This window comes from Trachemys scripta, chromosome 1 (assembly GCF_013100865.1).
Source record: "Trachemys scripta elegans isolate TJP31775 chromosome 1, CAS_Tse_1.0, whole genome shotgun sequence".
Taxonomy (NCBI): Eukaryota; Metazoa; Chordata; order Testudines; family Emydidae; genus Trachemys; species Trachemys scripta.
In genome coordinates this window covers 121,889,470-121,906,482 of record NC_048298.1, presented here as the reverse complement: position 1 = coordinate 121,906,482, position 17,013 = coordinate 121,889,470, and the positions used below count along the sequence as shown (strand labels likewise).

At 40.2% G+C, this 17,013-nt stretch overlaps 1 protein-coding gene across 4 annotated transcripts in view; it reads right to left on the bottom strand.

The window, feature by feature from the left end:
• Nucleotides 1-17,013, bottom strand: part of PRR5 (proline rich 5) — a 149,433-nt gene that overhangs the window by 91,144 nt on the left and 41,276 nt on the right. For all 4 annotated transcript variants that reach the window (XM_034783889.1, XM_034783862.1, XM_034783881.1 and 1 more), the window contains exon 2: nt 12,446-12,582. The gene's annotated coding sequence lies outside the window, so the exon portion shown is untranslated. The remainder of the gene's footprint in view (nt 1-12,445; nt 12,583-17,013) is intronic.

Here is a 17,013-nt window from a genome sequence, read left to right as displayed (position 1 = left end):
TTTGCCCTGTCAGTTATTTCATTAGAGATTTGCTGGGTCTTTTTAATTAAATATTGGCACTGGAGAAAGATCTCTTTTTAATTAATAAAAAAAAATATGAATTCCTTTGATTTTCCCCACGTTTTAGGGGGAGTTGAGGGGAGAGGAGAATTATCCTAGAAATGCTGATTATTCTTTTGAATGCAACTAAATAACAGAGAGTTGAACTCCACCTCTATACAGAAAATAGTTACAAACCCCACTAGACCGAATGCACTTTTAGACTGTATAAATCACACAGCCAAACTGAAAACATGCCTCAACACATGCCAAAGCCAAGAAATTAGCCTTCTGAAAAACCACACTTCTTAAAGTCACAGTGCATCTTGTTCCACAAGCAGTCAGCAGACGAAAGGGGAAAGAAAGCTCTACTTGGCAGAAAGAAATGGGAGTGGAATGAAGAGGGAGGAGGAGAAGCACTATAACTCTGAATGCATCAATTCTTTCAAGATAGTCTCCCCTTAATGCTCCCTTGTCCTATGATAGCAATAAAGTGCTACTGTAGAGTGTGGCCTGTCCTCTGATTCATCTGATTCATCACTTTCTAACCTCAGCTCTATTCCCATAACTCCATGGAGCTCTTTGTAGAGCCCCACATGAGGGGCTTTTGCCTCGTCATGGTGGGGGGTGGGGGAGTGGGAGACTTTGCTGCACAGGTGGCATCCCCCTTCCAGCCAAGCAGGAGAAAATGAGCGTGTGAAAGATCCCCTCCACTGAGGTCAGTAAAGGGGACAATCTGGGTCATGTTGCCATTTTGCACTAACTTTTATAACTGCAGCCACTCTTTAAACATATTAGATGTGTCCCTCAATTGGTCCAAGCCAGTGCAGCTCCACTGACTTCCACCAGGCAACATCAATTTAGTCCACATGAGGATCTGGCTCATTATCAGTGTCTATGAGAAAACGTATTGGGACACTACCAAGTAAACAGCAAGGATTCGGGATATAAGAATACTCTTCACTTTTTAAAAACAAAATTATTGTACGCGCACAAATGAACAAGCTTGATGAGCACTAAAGTAGAGAAATGTGGTCTAGCACAACAGTTGGAGTATAGGACTTAAAGGCCATGAATTCCTAGATTCCTATTCCAGATCTGGACTCTTTCTATGGCTTTGGGGTCTCACGTAATCTTTCTGCCTCAGTTTTTCCATTTGTAAAATGGGATAATTCATACCAGCTTCACAGACCAGCTGAAAGGATGTAAGGATTGAGCCCTGATCCTGCATTGCCAACTGCACACCTGAGCCCCTCTACTGGGTAGAGCTCCCTTTAACCTTAGTGGGGCTCTGCATGACTGTGGGTTCTACGCTCTTAGTTCGTAGGCTCCAGTGCACTAACACCTTAAACCTGTTTCTTAGGTTTACAGTGCCTAGCACAATGGGGTCCAGATCTCCAATGAGGACCCTACACACAACCGTAATACAATACAAATAAAATAAATAAAAATGATGGTAAAACATCCATATCTAAAATTTCCATTAAATCCCTTTACATTCCCCAAATAGCAGTTAAAAGTGTGCAACACATAATATACAGAATGCACGTACTGTATATTGCTAATTTTCTTCTGCGCCCCACTCCTCCCACCAGGAAATATTGTGATTGAATAAGAATCAGGCTATGTTCCTGAAGCTGTTGCCTGTTATGTTGCAATCAAAAAGTGCCATCAAAGGGCAATGCCAGCAGCTCTTCTGTTTGCTCATTATCTCCTTGTAGGGGTTGGGAATTAAAGTGAGAGTTGTAATTAGAATGAATATGGTGGAATGTTACATGAGGAAGAGGAAGTGAAGATCAGTGCCTTAGTCCGCATCAGCTATATCATCTATAATTCTCCCTCTCACTCTTCACTTTAATAACTTACAGGGGCTTTTCTTTATCAGTACTAAGACCTCTGGTCAGCACTAATTCAAGGTTTCAGTGCTACCCACGCACCCAAAGCCACTGTAGTACAACCCATTCTAAACAGTGTAAATGGTATGAATGCCAAACCAAGCACATGGCTTTGTTAATAAATGGAATATAAAGTGATACATAAACTGATGTTTCAAAATTCTGTCCAATAAATAACTGCATTATTTGAAATGTTTTTTATCTGTTTTTACAAGATCATGGTATAGTAGAAAAATAATCTTAAAAGCAACTAAGATAATAACGTTTATGACTTTTTTCAAATGCTGTGTGAATTCTTTCATAAATTGCTTACCATGCATGATATTAATAGGATCTCTGAACACTATGACCTTGATGTGACAGTTCGAGTATCATTGTACTATCTTCTACAGTTATGCATGGTACAGTGCCTTCCAAATATATGAATCCTGGGAGATCTGAGCTGCATGCTATGCCGCACTGCCCTTCTTACATCCAAACAGTTCTGATTCAAGGTCTTCCAAGAAGGCTCTGATTGTCTTGGAAGGTCACCAAGATAAAGAGCCCACTTTGGTAAATAGCTGAGTTTCTAATAAGTTGCAGTGGTAGCCAGCTGTTAACAGCACGAAAGCAGAGCTCTACTGTTAACGTGTTCATGTGAGAATTATTGGAAATACGGGCCCTGCCTTAAGATTACTGCCAATCCCCATGAGAAATTCAAGTTGGTCAGCACAGTACTAGCCAATGAAGTGGGAGCACTTCATATTTTTTGTATCAAAGTATGAAGGATACTTTGAGCTTCTTTTTCTGGATCCCATAGTGCTTTTCCTTAAATGTACTTTAGCTTTCTGGAACAAAGTGCTGAGTACTGCAAGAGCTATGAAAGCCTGGCCATCAATGTGGATTAGCTTTTTAGAACATATATCATTTCCCTTTGGCCTTGGAAAGATTCATTTTTCAAAAGCAAAGCTACCTTTGAGCATAGTCCGTGTGAAGGATGGCCTATGAGGAAAGTACAGCTTCTACTGACCTCTCTTTTATAAATGAAACCAAACATTTTAAAACTGGCCAAAGAAATCTTGCTTCTTGAAGAGAGCAACTGCAAAATGGCAGCCACAAGCAGTGTGGTGAGATTTTGCAGCTCCTGCAGTGCAGGATGTGGTATGCCACATTTTAAAATGATGACCTCGTACAACCATTTCATACAAATGATACTTACCACCCACAGAAAGAAGAACAGGAGTACTTGTGGCACCTTAGAGACTAACAAATTTATTAGCGTATAAGCTTTCGTGGACTACAGCCCACTTCTTCGGATGCATGGGCTGTAGTCCACGAAAGCTTATGCTCTAATAAATTTGTTAGTCTCTAAGGTGCCACAAGTACTCCTGTTCTTCTTTTTGCGGATACAGACTAACACGGCTGCTACTCTGAAACTTACCACCCACAGGATTTTAGCCTATTTTACAGCACCTATATATAGGTTAAACAATAGCTACAGAGCAAAATGCTGGTGCTCTAAATACTGTACCAAGGGTAAGAATGGCAGTTCCACACAACTGATTTTAAACTTCCACATTTGAATCTTTCATGTTCCCTGATGTCACAAGATAGGCAGGTCTGATTTTCTGTGGCATCCCAGCATGTGCTGTGCTCATCATGTCACAACCACTATGGACGCCCAAGAAAAGCCCACATCTCACTTTGAGAGGGTCAGGTAAGAGCTGGAAATTTAGAAAACTACACAACAAGGTTTGTGAAAATTCTTAACAATGCCTTTGGCTGTGTTTGTCAGTTTACACAACCATCTGATATCTCTTTCCCACACCATAGGCCCAGCCTCAAGCTCCAGGCACCTGTCGCAGTGGCTTACAGTATAGTGCATATATGGTCAGTATCTTGCATGCTGAGTTTCCATTCAGAGTGGAAGCCAGTGTCAACATCTGGGCACATGGAGAAGAAAAGAAAGAAGAAGAAGAAGAAGAAGAAGAAGAAAAGCCTGGAGGAAAACCTGTATTTCTGTAAGTCCCAGTCCTGCACTTTTATCCAGGGAGCAGAGCTTCCTCTTTCAAAGAGAAACCCAAGTGGGGAAGCCTGGGAAGGTGAAGAAAACCCCATGAGGTTTCCCATCTGGAGCTTGACATATATTGTTCAGTCATGCAGAGGAGAGGATTCTCCTACCAGTTAAAGGTCAACTGGTTTAGGTCCTCCTGCCCTGTGTAAAATGAACACAGCCTCCACCCTAATCCTTTCCTTCAGTCTTGAGACTGGGCAGAGGCAGTAACCCCACACCTTTCTGTGCAGGACAAGGAACAGCAAAGCATGGAGATGTCCATGGTTCCTGGGAAGGGAAAATTTCTCCCCAAAAGGAATTCTCTCTCTCCCAGTCAGAAGTTACTGGTAAGAGACAGATTCTGATACCCGGACTCAGAAAATCTAAGCCAGCCCTTGCAACCCCATTAAAATGGGGTCCTGATTCACTTTGGGGTCCCAACTCACAGTTTGAGAACCGCTGGTGTAGATTAACCCTTAGAGTGGCTAATGGTTTTGCTTTTTAATTTCTTGGTCACAATGTTGTATATTTAAGAAAATGACAGTTAGGGTGGGATTTTCAAAAGTGCTCGGCCTTGTTCTAAATCTGCTCCCACTGGCTTCAATGTAAAACTCCCTTTGGCTTCAGTGGAGTAGAGCTAGGCCATCAAAGAGTGCTTTTGAAAATCCTGCACCTCACAGTCCAGAAAACATGAAAGGAAGACTAATCTTGTAATTTACACAGTGGGATGGAACTTCCACTGTGAACTTGGGCAAGCTGTATGATCTCTCTATGCCTCAGTTCAACACCGGTAAAATGGAAAGATAATACTTGCCTGCCTTGTTAATATAGATGAGATGCACAGATGTCACAGTGGACAATTACACAGAAAACAAATTAATTACCAAATAAGACCGATCAAATATTAGGCACAAAGTGCACTGAAGCCAATGAAAACACACCGGTGATGACTTCAGCCTGACCTGTTCTAGTAAATGAAACACCACATAGTACATCAAACCAGTAATTTAATTCTGCTGTAAATATTTACACTTTTTGGAAGCAATTGGTCTTTTATTTGCTTTTTAAATAATTGCCTTTATCATTTTATTTTTTAAATGCATTGAAATTTAAGAACCAACCTAAAAGCCTATGATGGCTCCTAAAAACCCAGCTTCTTCAGTCAGAGTGATCTAACGGCATGGGTAAGAGAAGGCTGCAGAGCCAAGCACAGCTGTTCCTTCTAGTGGAGCAAGTTTCAAATTCTCCAGCTTGGGTGTCAAAGGATTGCTGTGCTCAGGAAGTCCCCCATAGGCACCTGCCCAGATTGTGATTCTGGTTGCAGTGAACAGAGCTACTTGCTTGATGCTCGGCACAAAATAGGTGGGGAGTGCAAGTGCATGGAACACAGACTCAGCCCCACTTCCTTCCTGCTCAGCCAGAATAGCTGGCCAGATGAATACAGAGGAGTAAACGGCTCCAAAAAGGGGAGTGAAATGACTTCCCCTCCCCCCACCACCGTCAGGGCAAGAGGGGAGTGGAGGAGGAACAGAGAATGTGAGTCACTTATTCATCCTCTGCTATACTTTGGAGGTGGTGCAGCGGCATGTTAGCCTCTACTCAGGGCAGGTAGTACTTACATTCTAACCCCATGCAAGCACCCCAATGATTCAGAGCCTACATTCACAAGCTGGGTGCCACCTCTTTTTAGGAGGGGCTTTAAACATCACTTAGCAGGAAGTTCCTGTACCTCAGTGAAAAGCTAGCATGTTTGTCAAACCTCCTTTCATTTCATTATTGCTTTGTTCTAAATTCTTCATAATCTGGCATCAGTTCTGGGGGGAAAATGCATTATTCTTAAATTCTGGTTTTCTTATTTAAACTCCGTCAGCCACGGCCACTTCAAACAGTTTACTAGATGAGTCAGCGCAGCTAGATGAATCGGCCAATTTCATAAAGCTGCAACACGCTTCAGACTAGTGATGTCAAACATCAAAAGGCTCAGAGATCCTTGTCAAATAAGTTCCCAAAGGTTATCTGAAAATTGTCTCAGCCCCTGTGATCTTTACTTAGTCAAATTCCCACTGAAATCAATGAGAGTTTTGCTTGAGTAAGGACTGCCAGAATACATCTTTGATCCTGGAATTCACATGAGGTCAGAACCCTGGCAAGATTTTCAGTTCTTCCTGATTTTAGTGAGGGCAGGCATACCTAAACAGCAGCCTCTCTCATGACATTTTGGTTTCTGTTTCTAGGCCAAGAAAAGAGGAAAAGGAAAACGAAAAGGGGAGAGAGGGGGAGAGAAGAAAAGAAAAAGGGAATAAAAGAAAAAGGGAGGCAAACACATTTTTCCAAACCTTGGGTCATGTTTCGTTTTGATTTTAGTTCTTTGCAGTGGTTTGGCTCAGTTCATATTTATTCCATGTGAGCTCAATCCATTCCTGCTTTAGACTAAAGAAGTCCTGTAGCTATAAAATTCTTACTGCTTTGCTGGGGATACTGCTTGCAAGATAAATTCAACTGAATTATGCTGAGTTCCTGTTCCATTCTTCCCAGACAGGTGGGACTCTAAGGACCAAAAACTGTAATTATAGCTGCATGTAAACATACAGCAGGTGGTTAGGACTCTGTAAGAGACTATAGCTTGCAGCAGCCTTTAGGATACCTGTTTAGTCAGACTGACCAGTACAGCTGGTAAAAATAAAATGTTTCCATTCCTGTAAAAGCATCACTTTTCCTCCCCATTCTGCAGCTTCTGCGTATAGTCAACACAATGAGTCAGCACATCCTTAAGAGATGAGTAGGGTGGAGAGGGGATGATGTATAAAGCGAAATAAATCTAAAAGCAAAATGCAGCATCCCCTCAAATAATCCCTCAAATGTTAAATCTCTTTAGATCATGTTTATTTGATTACTCACATATTTTAGAGATTGGCTCAAAAAGAAACACTCCAAGTTCGATATGAATTTATACCTTAGTCTGTTATAAAGCCAAGAGGCCATTTGTAGAATTCAGCTGTATGATTTCAAATGTAGACTTCAGTTGCTCCCTTCCTCAAAATTCAGATCCAGGCTTTTGTTTCATGCTCCTCTATTTGATTTTCTTTATTTTATTTAGTACAAGAAATTAACATGCCATTTGAAAGTAAAATACAAATCTCAAATCAAACCACCAAATTTATTCCACATGAGCAAAGTTGAAAGCTGAAACATTTGTTTTACCATAACAACACCCTTTCCCCACCACACACTTTTAACAGAAAACCTCCCATTTCAAACTTTTTAGCAATTTAAAACATTTCAGACCTGGCTAGGAATTTTGGCTAACAATTTTTGGGTGTGCAACTTTAAAGACCTGAAAGTGGCCTTAATTTTTAAAAGGTGCATGGCTCCATACTTTACAAATATTCAGGTCACGTGAAGGTGCCAGAAGGAAGGCAACTAAGAACTGAGACATCCAAAATCACTAGTAGCTTTTAAAAATCTTAATCAAGAGGTTTTTCAAACTATGAATTGACTCCCTCAAAATGTTATGTTTATTTATCTATTTATTTTAAGTTTTAAAAAACTGTTAAATTTCAGAAAGTATTGTCTAGTGATTAGACTAGGGGGATGAGAGTCATGATTCCTGGGTAATGGTCCCAACTCTATCACTGACTGAGTCTCCCCAACACTTGTGCTTTCATTGTGAGTCTCACAATATTTGGCATTATACTCAAAGCTCCAGCTCCTGGAGTCCTAAGATTACCTGAGAATCTTACTTGTTATCAAAAAATGTGTTTCTAGCCCTCATGGTTTTGGAGAAAAGCTTGAAAAACTGTGCCTTAGAAGGATCAGAAACCAGAAGGCAAATTAAAAGAACCCAATTGGTTATTTATTTTTAAATCTTGTGATTTTTCAAATCAATTTCATGACTTTTTGAGCCCCAATATGAGTTCTGAAGGTTTGGGATTGGCACTACTGGTGATTTGTTTTTTGACTCAGGGCAAATTATTTAACCCTTCTGTGCCTCAATTTGTCCTTCTTTATAGTCCCTAACCCTATAAAAGTTGCTTATACAGACCCTGTTCGAAGTTGGAGAAAAATGTGGAAGTCAAACTACTTTTCTCCCCTTGCTTTGTACTTAGTATTTGAGCGGAAATGAATAAGGTAAATTGAGACAAATTGGAATGATGTTGAAGAACACTCTTTATCTTCCCATTCCTAGTGGTTACACAGCACCTAATGGGTACAACTACTCTGCAGCCAGAGGTATAATTTCTGATTTGGGTAGACATACCCATGCTAGCTTTGATCGAGCCAATGTGGTAATAAGAGCAATGTAGCCATCACTCATTGGACAGCAGCAGGGGCTAGCCACGTGAGTACAGGGGGCTGGTTGGGATTATACTGGGTGGCAAACCTGTGCTGTTGCCCATTTAGCCACCACTTTACTGCTATTTTTAGTGCACTAGCTCAGTCAAAGCTAGTGAGGGTACGTCTACCCAAGTCAGAAATCTCATCCCCAGCTGCAGGGTAGTCACCAAAAGGGTTCTAAAGAGCCAGAGTGTGTCTAGGAGGCTGCTGGATGGAATGGCAATTCAGTTCAGGGACATGAGATCCCTGTTTTGAAAGAGGCAGTTAAAAAATTCTTGTGTTAAATTCCAGCATCTCAAATCCTGCTTCCCTTTTTTCAAGCTGAGCAAACACAGCACCCAGGAGCGGGTCCTATGGCTGTTATGTGCCTGCTTTTCTGCTCAGCTAAGCATGACAGCAATATCTTTACCTGACATGGCATGCACACAGTTAATGTTTCGCATCATTTTCTGATGCAACTGTTCCAACCACTGTTTTGTCTTTGGGGTGTTTTTCTTTTTGGTTAACAGGTTAAACTGGTATTTCAAGTAGGTAGATATTTTAGTCGGTATTTCAAGAGATTCAGCAGCAATGATTTGGCAGCAGCACAAAAGGGTTAGGGGAGAGGGGCTAGCTGAATTTCCCTGACCCTCACCCATATTGCAGATTTAGGACACTGGGAGCACATGGCCTTGGAGCCCCCAGCAAGGAGCATTGTGTGGATTAGACCCCTCCATGGAACTTCCTAGGAGAAGGTTGGTTGGGTATAATTTATGGAGAAGGGAGGAAAACAAATAATAAAATAAAAATAGGCAGTAAGTCCAGGATCACTCTTTCTGGGTGGGGGAAATATTAAGGGAGTACAAGGGGTTAGGACTTGAAATGGAATTTAAAATCTATTAAATAAGAAATTAAATTATGTCAATCATCCAATTGTGCACTATGTTAGCTATATAAACCAAGCGTATGATTTATTACTGTTACATCGACTTCCTCCTGACTTTGTGAATGGAAGAAACGTGGTGCAGTCCTGTTTCTAATTAGGCCCCTATCCTGCAAAGACTTGTGCATCTGCCTGACCTTAAGCACGTGGTAGTCCCATTGCTTAAAGCTGAGCACACGCATAGGTCTTTGTAAGGGTCAGGACCTTAGAATGTAAGCTAATGGGAACAGAGATCAGGTTTGTATTAGGGAGGCCACTCACGCAACCCCAGAATATCGGACATTTTAGTACTTCCAGGAATGGCATGGGTCCACACCCGACAACGTGACCCACCAGCGTGACCTTACATGCATGCTAGTAGGGGCGGGGCAGCATGCTTTATAAAAGGGCGTTCCCCTATTTGATACCATTCAAAACTACGTCCAGTTTTGTTTCACTACTGAATGGAGGACAAACCTTAGAAAAGCAGGGCTGTTGGGCTTAAAACTGGACGAATGGCCTGCCTGATTCAGATATGTATTCTGTACAATGCCTAGCACCACAGGACCCTGATTTTGATTGGGACTTTGAGGCCCTCCAATACTACAAGTTAATAATAATAAATACAATTATGAAAATATGTGCAAGGATAGGAAATAAGATCTTATTATAATGCTGCACTTCCTACCACAAGAATCACTTAATGTCTGGGCCTATTATTGTATTGCCAGCAAGTGAGGAATTATAGGCTTTGCATTGGAGAAAACAACTGATTGTAAACTCCTGGATTCACAGGACACAGTCTGTCTTTTCATCAACTATTGGTACATCTACTAGACAAACACATCGGCAGGGTGCTCGTAATTTACTTAACACAAACTGTCAAATATTGTCCCGCTTTAACAGGGCTCCCTTTTGATAGTCCATCACTGTAATGTTTTTGTGAACCAGGATAAATTAACTGGTTTCACGCATGCTACGGTAGAGACAGATGGCATTTATATGCCAGTTTATTTACTGCGAGATTCACAGTTAATCATGAAAGAACAATTTTAAATGCAAAAAGTTTCAAAACAAAAAAATGCAAAGACGGTCTGTTCATAGTGAAGATCACTGCTAGGTAGTGGATAAGTACAAGACTAGGTCCATATTTAGTCCACCCAGAAATGACTGAGTTATTGTAGCACCAATATATGCCATTACTGTTGCTTTTATTTAAACTTTACAGTGAATATTAGCTTTGGAGAAAGTTGAAAGACTAGCAGACGTGGAAATGAAAGTTCTCTGGTTTCCCACAGAACCGGATCAGCACGGACAGCAGAAGTACAAATTGCCCCATAATGGCTTGTCAATACTGTCCCGCCTCAAGCCTTGTCTGGAGGAATCACCTCTAAGGGTGAGAGGGTCCATGCACATTCTGTCCTTGACCTGCGACTACCAATAAACACCAGCTGTGACATGGGCCCCTGTCTGCTATGATGTCTGCTACTCACAGTGCCAACTCATTTCACATGGGGCCACTGGGCTGGCAGTAGCCTTGAAATCCTCACATGAGAGGTGCAATAGAAGTGCAAAGTAGTGAGAAGTCTGAGTTAGATTCTCAGGTCTGAGGGGCTAACTTCTGGCTTTAAGCCACATCCCTGTATTGGGCATGGGGAAAATCCTCCTCAGCTGGCAAGCTCTGTCTGCTGGTATCAGGGACTGGAGGCATCACTCTGCCTTTACCCAGCAAGGCCAGAACTGCTACTGGCACTAACCAAAAGCAGTCCTTCAGTCAGGAGAACGCAAGGACAATAACTTATAGCACGGGGTGTACAAGAAGGGAAGGTTTTTTGAATGTTCCCACTGCACAAGGGCCAGACACAATGTGGACCTTCTTCATTTTTTCCTGAGTGCAGGGACTGTGATTGCACCTAGTTCTCATGGGGAATGCACAAGGGGTTGAGGAGGCTCCTACTTGGAACACCCACAGTCACAGTCCGCCCTAAATTATTTAATTGAACATAACAATACAAGACTCAATTTGCCATCCTGATGTTGAGAAGCACTTATACTTATGAGCAGTCCCCACTGAGACATTGTCACATTATATATATGGAAATCTAATCCTCACCATTGGAATTAACTAACATGGAGAATGAATACAATCTGGGTGAGAAATGTCACCAGGAATGCCCCAGCATTTATTGCCTGGTATAAATTCAGAATAAAGCAGCATATATGGGGTTGTGTATTACAAGAAAATGTTTAAATATTTTTACAGTGAGAACCTTCAGGGAAGTTTACCACATTATTTTTAAAAAATGAAGCCACTGCAAAATTTAGATTCTATAGTTTGCTGATGGAAGTTCAGTCAAATCAGTGGGATAAACTTTCTTTAAGGTCTTCTTAGGGATGAGAAAACGGCAGACAGTTTGGGAAGAAAAGTCATTTGAAAATGGTTAGTGGAAATCTTTTGTGTGAGCAATATTTAATTGCCTAGAAAAATCAGGGTAACTACATGTGGTATCATTGTTAAAAGAAATAACAAACTGAAAAGGATTGGTAAGGAACCACAGCATATTTCTCTGTCACACATACATACACGCGCTCTCTCTTGCTCTCTCCCCTCCCTTTCTTTCTCCCCCCTCCCCCAATGATTGGTGTTTTCTGAAAATTATTTCAAGAAATCCATAAAATACCCTACCCCTGAAAACCCTAATCCCAAATGTTAATCCCTTAGACTCAATTTTAGCAATGCACATGAATGAACCGTGTATTGGCAAACAATGTCTGAAATCTTTAATCCAACTCAAGATTGGCTTTATGGTCTACAGGGCCTCCCTCTCCAGCTCAGTGTTATAGAGCTTCGCAGCCCACGAGCTGAGTTTATGCAGAGCCCCTCCCCCTAAAGTGCAAGGCCTCAACCAATCACTTATGTTGCTTTTTCAGAGTTTTAGCTCTAATTCAGCTGCAAATGGATTCACAATCGGGAGGTTACTGATGCAATTTTTAATTGCTTGAAGGCCAGAAAGATACATATTGACATGAGCTGTCTTCCAACATAACAAGATACTGCCATGTTATGCACTAATTCTTCAATGGCAGATAATACAATGTGGAGTTGCTGTGGGAGATTGTGCAATATAGAAGTTAACCAGAGTCAGCTCTTCAATTCATCAAAGTCGAGCCCTCTGCAGGGATGTTTGAGAAGTGGAAACATTTTAACAGTGAACAATTGGTTTTGCAATGACAGTAGCTTACCTGCTAAAGGGTGTAGAACACAGGACTGAATAGCAGATGTCGAGCACCTCTGCAATATATTCCCAAGTGTCACAGAAAAATTCCAACAGTCAAGAAAATTTGGTGGAAAAGATTATCAACTTGCAAAAAAGGCAGCTCTGCAAAAGAAGATGAAAAAGAATGTATTGCACATGTTCTAAGATGCAAATTATATCTCAACAGTATGAATAAAGTCTCATATCCATTGTGCAGAGTGGAGTATAGCTGGAAGTTGAAGACAGACAAATTCAGAATAGAAATAAGGCATAAATGTTTAATAGTGAGGGTAATTAACCATTGGAGCAGTTTACCAAGGGTCACGGTGGATTCGCCATCACTGACAATTTTTAAATCAAGATTGGATGTTTTTCTAAAAAATATACTCTAGGAATTATTTTGGAGAAGTTCTATGGCCTGTGTTATACAAGAGGTCAGACGAGATAATCACATTGGTGTCTTTCTGACCTTGGAATCGGTATGTGTCACAACGCTCTAACACTTCATCACTAAGCTTGGAAGGTTTAAAGTTTTATCGATAAATGTCAGTCAATATCAATTTCAGCATACACACACAAACCAACAAACATATATTTCCATCAATAAGCAAAGTTCACAGATAGAAAAAGTACAAAAAATGTTGTTTGAGAACTTGAGTCAAAATCCAGTGATTTTAGCCTTGTTACAAGTGGACTAGCGAATAAATAGTACAAACCAATATGATTTGTTGATTTAAGGATATTTACTTTATATATTTTGACATGTGAAGTTGACAATTTGTGTTTAAACAGCCTATAAAGCTTTCAGTTTTTAATCTCAACATTCACTGTCATTAAGCAAATGTCTGCTCCCCCACCCGATTTCCAGCAACCGCGAACATTTAATAATAATAATAAAATTAAAATAAAAAAAAATGCCTAACCCCCCAAAATTGTCCTACTTTGAAAATGCATTGATACAAGTCTAAAAACTGGTTGAAAATAAACCCCAAAATACATCAAAATTATAAACTAATAAATATCAAATTCTGCCAAGCCTAATTAACACTGATACAAATGGACGTTTCTCTGTTTGCCTTTCCCTTTCTTGCTTTGTCTTCTTTACTGGAGATTGGCTCATTAACACCAATGCTAATAGCTACACCCACTGGTAAAAACGAGACCAGTTTCCATTAACACACACATTGGAAATAACATATGTTCCAAAAACAAAGAGGTGGCAGATGCCCAGTTTAAAACAGACTGGACTGTATGAGATCACAGACCCAAACAAAAATCCAAAACAGACAGACAGATCTTTGAGGTGGGTCTGACTGTTGAGAAGGTATAAATGTATTTTAAAAAGCTGTTTGAAATTCTGTTATCAGCAATGGCAGACCCAGCATTCTGAGCCCTGCCTCTCTTGAGTAGGTCTTCCACTCCCCTTTGAGATTGCTATTAACAAAATCCACAGTCCCAGTCTGGATTTCCCTTCCTCTGTTTTATCTTTAAAAACGGAAGCCTATCGCCTTTTATTATGCTACTTGAGACTCTGGCATGAAAGATTTACATTCTTTTAATGTCCTCTCTTTTTGCCTGTCATTGGCAGCTGCATATTAATATTTTTTTATTTCTGAGCCTGATTCTCCATTGCCTTGAACTCTGTGTAGTCATTTACACCAGTGCAAAGTGGATGTCAAATGCTACTAAGTCAGAATGATAGTATTTTATACTCAGGGTAAAGTGAATGCAAAAGTAGTGTAAAACACTATCAACTGTCATTTAGTAACATTTGTCAATGACTACACAAGATGCATGGCAATGGAGAAATCAGGCCCATAACATTTATATATTTAACAACAACGAGTATAATTTATTCTACAAACTTAGTTCCTTCTTAAGCAACCACTGGAGGATTCGTTTGCATTTTTGTTTTATATTAAAGTAGAATTTAGAGACATTTGATTTTCTTCAGATAGGAAAAGATTTTTTTCCAAAGGGAGCGGCTTGTTTAAAATATAATTTGCAGCTTCCAAGTTATGATATGAAAATTTGCCTCCCAAAGTTCTTCCCTCCTCTGTAAGGTTAATTATACAGACATAATGCGGTCTTGGGCATTTTTAGAGAGGTATGTTAAGGATGATCCCAGTTAGACTGTTTTCGAAGATGCTGCTATAGAGGAAATAGGATGTTCCCAACAAGTTTGAGAACTTATTATATTTGTTATTTTTATAACAATGTTTAAATTGCATTTATTTCATTACTTATTATTCATAAGCAGTGGAGCTAAAGGGGTGTCATCTCACGTCTCTCTTAAGTTGTGCACTGGTTTCCTGACAGGGAGAGGTCTTTCTTTTGTTTACTAAAAAAGAAACTCCTCAAATACACGGCCAACTTAGGTCTCTATCCAGGACAAGACTTAAGCACCCTACCTGACTTTAAGCACCTGAGATAGTCCCATTGACTTCAGTGGGAATGCTCACATGCTTAATCTTAAGCACATGTTTAAGTTCCTTCCTGTTTTGCTTAAGCAGGAAAATCAAAGAAAATTCATGACAACAGCTATTATTTTAAAAGATGTTATGGTCAGAAAAGTATACAAGAATAGCTGCTTCTTATGGGTTAAAAAACACAGCTTAGCTTACAGATCCTAGCTTGACTTTTCAATGCTGGCATTTAGAAAACCCTCCATTTTGCATATTCTTGAGAAAATCTGAAATTGTGTCAAAGCAAGATAATAAATATATAAAGCCACATTGTCAGTTTTAGTCACTTTTTAGAGTAGAACAGACCATTACATTAGTTTTTAATTGAAATTAAGCAAACAACTTTAATTATCATAGATCATCAATTCTGCCAGTACATTTATGATCAGAATTTTCTTGTGAGTTAAATATGTGTCATTGCAACCCTTTTCATCTTCTATCCTGTACCTCTCCAAGTGCCTAAGTGTGAAGGCAGAAGGAGAGAAAGAGTGAACATGATGCTGTGGTACAAGTGGGCATTAATTGGAGTTAAGCACATCTGAACAAGTTGCAAAGCAACTGGTGTATTACTCAGGTCATATAAAAAAATAATCCATAAAGCCCATCATATATTTTCTTTTATTCTATATTGTTTACAGGGAAACTATTGTAGCAATGTTTTTAAACATTTTAAAATGTTGCTGGTACTATTTATATATTCTTCCACCTTAAAATCAAACTGCCTAAGCACCAGGAGGAGTCCAACAGCACAAAGATTGGAAGAAATGTAAAATGAGAACTAATGTGTTTTACAAACTGCTCAAAATCATTTAAAATACCTTTTTCAGGCATAGCCATGTTGTGGATTTAAGGCCTAATACCTCATGACCAACTAAGGAAAGAAACAAGTGCCCTACATCAGAGGGGGCAAATCCCAAGCTCTTCAATGGTATAAAGAACCCATTTCCAGCCCTGGTGGTTCAAAAACTACAGGACCGTAGAGCTCTCACTAGTCCAGGACCAAACAATGGCCATCCTGAACCTCCAGCTAAAGTAATTCTAGCAAAGAATTGGGGCAAAGAAGGAAATTGCAACATTGGGGCAAAGAAGGAAATATCTATGACAGGTGATTTTTATTTAATTTCCATTTATTTGGAAATTGCTCAGATTCAGAACTTGAGAAGTACCATATATACTCGTTCATTAGCCCGTTCGTTTATAAGCCGACTCCCCAAAACAGATAGGTAAAAATAGCAAAAACAGTATGACCCTTTCATAAGCCGACCCTATATTTCAGGGGTTGGAAAACTTTGGCTCCTGGACCGTCAGGGTAAGCCACTGGCGGGTTGGGACGTTTTGTTTACTTGGAGCGTCTGCAGGCATGGAGCTCCCTGTGACCGTGGTTCGCCGTTCCCGGGCCGGTTTGTTTATCTGCTGCATCCACAGGTTCGGCCGATCGCAGCTCCCACTGGCCACGGTTTGCCGCTCCAGGCCAATGGGGGCGGCAGGAAGCGGCGCGGGCCAAGGGTTGCCAATCCCTGTATTAGATAGTCAATTCAATGATTCCATAGAGTTTAAAATCATCAAATTTTGGTGTAGACCCGTTTATAAGCTGACCCCCGTTCTCTGATGCGTTACTTTTTTACCAAAAATATTCGGCTTATGCACGAGTATATAAAGTAGTTCCAGCAGCGAGAGATTAGTGGGCAGAGTAGAGATGAGGCATTGAAAAGTACAATACATGGTCTATGAACACGGTTCAGTATCTTATAACACAGGGATAGGCAACCTATGGCACGCATGCCGAAGGCGGCACACAAGCTGATTTTCAGTGGTACTCACGCTGCCTGGGTCCTGGCCACCGGTCCGGGGAGCTCTGCATTTTAATTTAATTTTAAATTAAGCTTCTTAAACATTTTTAAAACCTTATTTACTTTACATACAACAATAGTTTAGTTATATATTATAGACTTATCGAAAGAGACCTTCTAAAAATGTTTAAATGTTTTACTGGCACGCGAAACCTTAAATTAGAGTGAATAAATGAAGACTCGGCACGCCATTTCTGAAAAGTTGCCGACCCATGTTATAACATATGTGTTTTATATAT